The sequence below is a fragment of the Amphiura filiformis genome, unplaced genomic scaffold (genome assembly GCF_039555335.1).
Source record: "Amphiura filiformis unplaced genomic scaffold, Afil_fr2py scaffold_71, whole genome shotgun sequence".
NCBI lineage: Eukaryota > Metazoa > Echinodermata > Ophiuroidea > Amphilepidida > Amphiuridae > Amphiura > Amphiura filiformis.
Window position 1 is genome coordinate 16,145 of NW_027305535.1, and position 8,925 is coordinate 25,069.

Sequence of the window (8,925 nt, forward strand, 5' to 3'; positions counted from 1 at the left end):
CTTCCAAGTTCAAGATAAAAGTAACATGATTGTATTGAAATGTAAGTTATAAACATTCTTCCTGCTGTCCAGCGGGTATGAACTATTAGGCCGTGTAAAATTAATATTTTGGTTCTCGTCCCTCCCTCCTCAATTTCTGGGATTTGTCAGATTTTTTTTTTTTTTTAGATTTTTCAATTTTTAAGACTTTGGAATGATTTATGAAATCTTCATACATATAAATAAGTTTATTAGAGAACAAGCATCACTTCCAAGTCTTTTTGTGGTACTCTAGGGGGTTTGTCCCTCAGAATCTCACATTTGAAAAAAAAAAAAAAAAAAGGGCCTCATCGTTTCCTCGAGCACTGTTGGAGAAGACCGAAAACTACTGACAATGCTAATTTTACATTGGAAAAAAAAAAAAAAAAAAAACACCTCCCTCCTCATCAATTCATGAAAATCCTCTGGACGAGAACCAAAACATTAATTTTATACGGCCTTATTATGATGTAGACACGATGATTGCGGCCTAGTCGAGCCTAGCATGCTAGCCTGCATGTCAGTCGGTCTGCTGACTCGCCACAAAAATACCTCTAATTTTGCACAAAACAATCCATGATGTCAAATTATCACATCCAAAGTGTCGCCATGAACGTCAGCTTCAACTTCTCCAGCCAAAGTTTTTCCATTGATAATCAGGTTTTATGTAATCATGAAATTAAACCTTGTTTAATGTGTATTCCCATTGCCACACACAGCATAACGGTTGTCCGACTTGATTTCTACGATATTGCTGATGTGATGAGGCCACAATCCATAATTAAATACCGAATTAAAAAATACTAGTTTGCGTCTGACGTCAGGACAAAGGCGCGCCGTGATTGGTTGCTGACCTGCGCAGTATTGCATTTTTGGTCTGGTTGACAGGACGGCATACGCAAGCTAGCCTTTTTAATTCGGTCTTCAATTATACAATATATGAGTTTAAAAAAATTCTAATGCATAATTCATGAGCTTGATAGACCCACACCATTGGCGCCACGTGCTAGGTGTTTCTAGAATCCCTATAGAATAAGATTAATTTTAATGCTAATTTATTGCACATGCTGAGGAAGCGTGAGTACCTTTTTGAACATTCGGAAATGGCGATAGGCGAATTTATGTATGGCGCAAAGAGGTGGAGGATATATATTGGGCTCTCGATATTGGGCGGAAATTAGAGTACTTGTCAGAATATAAATGTACAATCGGCCTACATGCCGCGCAATGTGCGGCATTTTAGGTGTAAATTTCAAAGCAAACTACCTCCTGCGGAGGCAGAAAAACACCTTCAACTCATGTTTTTAAGAAACAGGCCATAAAAAAATGTATGAACAAACATGTAGGCCTATAATTTTAACTATGATTGTAAGAGTTTGCACAAATGGAGTAGCCCCCTACCCAGACTGTATTTTAACCTCTTGGAAATGGTGGGTGGGGGGGGGGGTCAAAAAAGTTTTGTATATATAAAGAGGGGGGTCAAAAGAGTTTTAGGTTCTCTGGAGGGGGGGTCAAAAAAGTTTGACTCCAAAAATTTCCAAGTGCCCAGCCCCCCACCAAAGTATTTATGAACGGTCCCTTATCAATTTATTTTGATAAATTGTCACATTTTATGCCATGTATTATATTCTTAAAACTAACCGGTGGATTTGCGAACAATTTGTCGCAATAAATGACGTTCGCGGTGAAACGGTGGGCCAAAATGGGTTATATTTGGTAATATGCACACGAATGGTCAAATTAATAGAAAAATACATGTGATAAATTTATCTGTACACATTGTCGCACTCCGAGTGACGTATGGTATATTTGCAACCCTGTGGTGGATTTGCGAACAATTTGTCGACATAAATAACGTTCGTGGAGAAACGGTCGCCCAAAATGCATTATTTTTGGTAATATGCAGACGAATGGCCAAATTAATAGAAAAATACCTGTGATAAATTTATCTGTACAAATTGTCGCACTCTGAGTGACATATGGTATATTTGCAACCCTGCTGTGGATTTGCGAACAATTTGTTGACATAAATGACGCTTGCGGAGAAATTATTAGAAAAAAAGCTTTTATTTTGCCTAGGCCTGTCCTCCATGCTAGGCAGGGTCTTAGGCAGGATCAGAAGGTTTGGGTGTGTAAATTTAAAAACTGGGTGTGTAAATTTAAAATTTATGTACAAAGTGGGCAAAAACTGGGTGTGTATATTCCTGCATTAAATACATCAGAATTATTACCATTGCAAGATGGCTTAAATAAAGCTAGTTCACCACGTAAACTTGTATGGCTCAAAATTCGGACCGCTCGCCATTAAGTTTACTGTCATTGCGTATTTTGAAATTGTTGACGTTTTAATGATCCCCGATTTCCGGTTGATTATTTTAGCTGTGTCACGTCACGCGCATGACGCTGGTGGTAACCAGCCTAGCCTAACTTCAGTAAAAAAAAATATGATCGCCGATATCGATGTGATGGATGTGATGTGGGACTTGCATAGGATTACACAGAGATATTTCGTGCCAAAATTTGACCATTTGTAGGCAAGTTGGCCTTACTTTGTCTGCGTTGTGTGAAAAGGACAGTCTTAAGTAAGTATACGTGCAACGCTTTTGATGTTTTGGGAGACAGTGAGGGATCCGAAACAGCGGGTGGCGGAGCTTATTCTTGACTGTTTAATATTCATTCAATACGCTGCCTTACGGTAATAGTCTTATACGATGGACAGATAGTATCAGTTTGTGAATGAGGACATCGTATAAGTTCCTTGTACTAGGCTTAAAGCTAGCATTTCAAGTATCTCTTATGGCAAATAACAGATGGTGCCCGCTGGAATCTCTTGAGGCATTGTCTTTTTTAAAGACATTTCTTGTTTTGATGAGTGATAACTAGAGATAATGCTTGTACCGGAGCTATGATACAGTTTTTAAAGGCGACTCCGGATTTCTAACTATAATGTCATACAAGACTTACCAGCATATAATATACATGCTGTGAAGTTATTTAGAACTGCTTTGTTTAACAAATAATATCACAAAGCATGACAACAAGTAATTTTAAAGTTGATGATAATATGTTTTGGATATTCCAAATTACTTGTTGGAGATATTTTGGAAAATTCAGTTAATTTTCCCACATGTTTATAGGTTATAAAATGTTGAAGAGTTCTTTTAATATAAAGATGATAGTTTTTAAGGAAACATCATTTACTCCGGATTTTGGACCCGGAGGAGCACTGATTGAATCTGAGAGCAATGTGTATGGGCACCGGTGAGGGTAATGTACAATCATGGATGATCTCGTTCCATGTTCGTATCCTCCCGCATGCTCTTGCATGTCGTTGTCCGGCTCTTTTGGTGATCCCCGCTCCGGTTAGGCGTAAGTGGTCGATCCTTACTGAATCAGAAAGATTCAGTTGCGTGTGATTTGATCAGTTTGAAAAACAATCACCGCACACTTTCCCGCCCGGGCCCGACTATGTACGATCCGGGACGGATCGGTTTGGGGAGGGGGGTGTGTAGCGGAAATGGATTCAGAAGAGAGATGGCGCCCTTCAGTTATTTTGGGTCACGTGGTATGTCAAGAGTATATAAACCGGTACGCCGATCATTCTTGGCTCTTTCGTACCCTGCGATCGTCGAGGCAGGTTGGTCAAGACATACCTCTCTCTCTCTCTCTGCATCAATAACCACTACTACCGCTCCCAGCCGATCACTTGGATCAGCCCAGAACCCTAATAAATGATGAGAACAATGATATTATATCCGAGGCTCCTTCGTCTGACTCATTAGTGTGACTAGTATCGCTAAGACTGTGCGGATTGGCCGCACGCCCACGTCATCACCAAGTTGCCTTAGACGCTCGCTACCAGTTTCCGCCACATTAGCATTGTCTGCATACATATGAAGAGTTTGTTTCCAAAAGGCATTAAGTCCAATAGCTGCATTGTGTCACATTTTTCTGGTATAGTTTTACATTTTTAAAGATTAAATGACATTTAACGATTGGTATGGAAATTTGTGTAACTCTAGCTTATTCTCTAACTATTTTCAATATCATTTTGTCCCCTAAAATTCTCCAATGCCAGGTTTAAAATAGGGGGCTTATACCATCAGCCTGACCATTGGAATGTATATTAGCTTCATGGTGCAATTCGACTAAAGAATTATTTTTTTGAATTTACAGACTCGTACATGTATACATAAGTGGTATTTATATATCGTTTAGCAAGAACTTGAAAAGGCACTACACAAGAGAACTTGATCATAATAAATATTTACATAAAATATAGAACAAAATGTGGTGTACGTTGGCCTAGTTCATCTGGCGGGCCGGGCCCGAGACTATTTTTATATTTTCTTAAAATAAACATGTATTTTAACATATTTATTATTAAACGCTGTAAATTATTTTTCTACTATCATTATTTTGTCGCCTGATTCCTTTTACATATTGAACTGTTACTTTTAATAGTCTTGTGATTAATTACAGGTAATCAGATAATGCGGCCAATTAGTACTATTAGTAAAATAAAAAATAAAAATAATAAAAACTTGGCGCGCTTAGGCTTATTTGTTCGATATAAACTTTAAAATTCGCAACTATCAATAACCTATCACGTAAATTATTGCACTGAAATAAGTTGTTTGGAAAAAGTGAGTGTTTTTGAAATGAACTTAACCATTTTATGTTCCATGAGAGTGTTGTTTTCTTCTGTGTAAGTGTGTATGAATGAACAAAATCAAGGTGATTACAGATGTCTGTGTACTGCGATTCCAGAAAAATACAACACTATTATTTTGGAATTAAAAATCTTGTTTTGCCAAATGATATAGCTAAATCCTAAGCCTTTTGTTAATCCTAACTGACAATAAAAGTCGAATATTTTTTAATTTTTAGGGAAAATTGGCCAAAAACAAGCCTATATGGCTTATTTCTTACAATAGTAGTCACAAAATTCTAAGACTTGGCAGAGTCTAAGCATTCAAAATCCTGAGAAGGCCCTATACGCTAAGAGTTAGCTCATAATTTTAATAATATAACCCCGGAAGTACATGTAGGCCTATAACCTTTATTTTTGATATATATTGGTTATAAAAAAGATCAGAAAAGGTGTTTTCCAAATATTAGAATGCATTACTTGTAATTAGTCTTCATACAAGTCTTTGGGCTTAATTTTTACAAAATACAAAAACTCCCTCAAAACGCATGTTTTTAGCCATTATATTCAAAATTAGACTTTCATTGCTAGTTACAAAGTTTAGAACTGACTTAAGGATTATGATTTAGTTATGCTTTATTTGGCAAAACGGGATAATTTTTTTATCCACAAAAAAAACTTGTATTTTTTTGGAATCGGGAGTAGTTCCGTTTCGCGCAGGGTAATGTACCAGAACGGGAACAAAAGACAAGTCAAAGGTTCGATTCGGTGACTAGATAATTGATGACGTCACTATATGTTAGAGAAGTCCCGTTTATTCCCATTTAACCATGAAAATAGTCATGATGTAATGTAGAATATCGTAATTATGGACACAGATAGAAACCAATTATTGTATAATATGAATTATTATTATTAATAATCATCCATAATATGTTATATAATTGGATGGTTTGAACCCAATACACAATTTTATTGGTCGAGCTATGAGTTTTAAAAATATTGGAAATATATGAAAATATGAGTCATGATGTAATGTAGAATATCGTAATTATGGACACACATAGAAACCAATTATTGTATAATATGAATTATTATTATTAATAATCATCCATAATATGTTATATAATTGGTTTGAACCCAATACACAATTTTTTTGGTCGAGCTATGAGTTTTAAAAATATTGGAAATATATGAAAATAGTCATGATGTAATGTAGAATATCGTAATTATGGACACAGATAGAAACCAATAATTGTATAACACAATTATTATTATTAATAATCATCCATAATGTGTTATAAAATTGGATGGTTTGAACTCAATACACAAATTTATTGGACAAGATTTTTGGTCAAAAACGTGATTTATGGTAAAAAATGTGATTATTTTGTCAAAATGTACCGGTATATTTTGGTCAAAAATGTGACTTTTGGTCAAAAATTGTTGAAAAAAGTTATTTGGAAAAAAAGTGAACCTATATCCAACACAGTCCAATTGTTGGTTATCCATACGCACAAAACAAAGTTGACCCGGTGAAAGGTATTTCAGCCCGCATCAAAATTATTGAGGTGGCTGAGCCCCCCAAGTCCCCGGTCCCTAAGCATATGGAGATTAGTCCTATTATATGGAGAAATATCTGGTTCTTATAAAGGAATATATCGGCAAGTTGGAACATTATTGAGTTTTGAAAACAATCAATAATCAAGCAAACAAACAATCAAGCAATGATGATAGACAAACCACAAAATAATAAAGCTGTTTTGCCTACTAAATAAACTAGAGCGGTTACCGCACCATTGCTGAACCATCATGGGACTTCGGCAGTAGGCCTATTTATTGCCGTATTATATATTACATATTGCCGTATTATATTGCCGTATTATATACCACTGTTAAACGTTTCAGATTTTTTCTCTTTCATGTGACACCACTTGGGTCACATTTTCGTTTTGTTTTGATATAATGTAGAAAAGACACAAAATATGAATATTCACCCGGGTTTGGGGTCATACCTTCTTGGCATTTCGAGATTATGCAAAGGACCCAAAACTAATGAATATTGACCCGGGTCTTATAATGAATATCACCCCGGGTTGGGAAATAATGTTATTATTTTTTTATCTATCTTTCTTCACTTCACACTACCATCTTGGCATTTCGAGATATGAAAAGGACCCATGAATATTGGCCGGGGTCTTATGATGAGTGTCACCCCCAGGCGGGGAAATATTTTTATTTCATGTATGGTTCAGCAAAAAGACACACAGTAAAACACATACATCAGTATATTGCAAATTATGCAACAGACCCGGGGAAACGAGTTTGTTCGCATGAATATAAAAAAATCCAGGGTCGATGTTATTTTGTAGATAATGTTTTTTGTGTTTTATCTGTCAACTATGAAAATAATTTTTCCAGGGTGTCTATGTGAAAGGGTTTTTGTGTTTTTATCCGTCATCATTAACAATGTCAAGGTTGGGCACATTATTTAACTACTACAGTACAAGGCCCTCAAGCAGGCAAGGATATTAGGCACCGATCATTATTTACGGCAGGAGAGGGGAATGGGCGTTTTGGAAAAAATATCGACAAAATAATTCGCGTTCCCCCCTTGTTTACCCGAATCTCTTCATTAAAAATTTAACCATCCCCCCTCCTGGTTCACAGAAAAATTTCGCATTCCCCCTTAAGACCCCCAAAAATTCGGGTCCCCCTCAAATTGCCCATTCCCCCCTGTCGTAAATAACGATCGCTCCCTTAGGCCAAAAAAAAGAAAATCGGGAAAAAGGGTTTTTTGTTTGTTTTTTTTGCTGTGCAAATGATTACCGACCCTAACTTTGGAAATTCCAGAAAAGCGTTTTCTTTTCTTTTAACATTTTTGACATCTGTTTTCTTATAGTTTTTACACACTTCGAAACTGTTTAAAAACATGAATGAACTGGTATACAGTAGAACTATTTGGGCTATTTTTTTAAGCCATACAGTCATACAGTCATGTTTTGGCTATTACCTTTAATAAATGTTTTTAAAAAATCCCGACCGACTGACCCAATTCTGAAGTAGTTGAGGAGGACATGGACAAGCAAATTTTTTTTGCCTTGGTATGCCTACCCTACTACGACAAAAGGGCATATCTGTTAGATGGCCGGCAGTTGATATCTACAGGGCCTGCATAATAAAGGACCTGAAACGTGCACCCCAAAAGCTCCCAATACCAATCACAAACCCTAAATCTAACTTGTCTTTAAATAAAAATTCCCTTTAAAAGGGAAAGCCAGCCTCAATGTAGAAGAGGTCTTGTAATTAGTTTTGGTCAATGTGAAAGGCATTTTTAGGATCACGGCTTACTACATCCATGTTACATGACAGTCCACCAACCATCAACGGTGAGAAGATGTACACTGAAACTGCAGAAAACATTAACTCCTAATCTCCTGTCAACTCTTTAATTCATTATTGTTCTCTAAATTGTTCTGTTCTGGTTTTATTTGTCTTTTCAGCTTTTTACCCACGATATTTCAATTTCCAATTTTCGCCAGCGTTAGCTGGCTATGATCTAATTCGGAGATCGTCTTTGTTTGCTAAAGAGATTACGGGGTACTAGCATTGGTTTGAATTACTTTGCGGAACTTTTTATGGTGAAAATATATAATAGACCTGTTATTGGATTTGTAAGAAAAAGAAAGTATGTTTTGCCGTTTCAACGAATGAAAACGAGTGAGAATTTCAAAAGTTACGGTTTGAAGGAAATATGACATTAAAAGTTCATGCCAGGCCTATAATAGTTTCCACAGCATATCAACGAAAGAAAATTATAGAATCCTTGTTATCAGGCGTTCTTAGATTTACATTCGCAGACCTCCTGGAGATCAGCACAGCATGAGATGTGAGTGTATTGATAACATGATTAAAACCTTTATGGACGTAAGGCCAATGGAACTCGATTATTAGTTTCCGATTGGATGTTTAAAAAAAAGGATGAGGTCGCTATTTCATTATTCATTATTCGGTCTCTTTTCATTATCCATTATGTCAACAAAATCAATGATTTTATGAACAGCTTTCTCCAAATTTAGGTACCCCACCAGTACCAAAGTATATATTGTTGATGAAAGACCATTTCAAAACAGGTATTAATGCTTAGATCATCATTACAGACATTTTGCAACAGATTGAGAAAAGATTTTATTTTTAAAAATTAAAATGAAAAGAAATTTGCAATTTTTGTAATCACCACTGAGAAACATGATGAG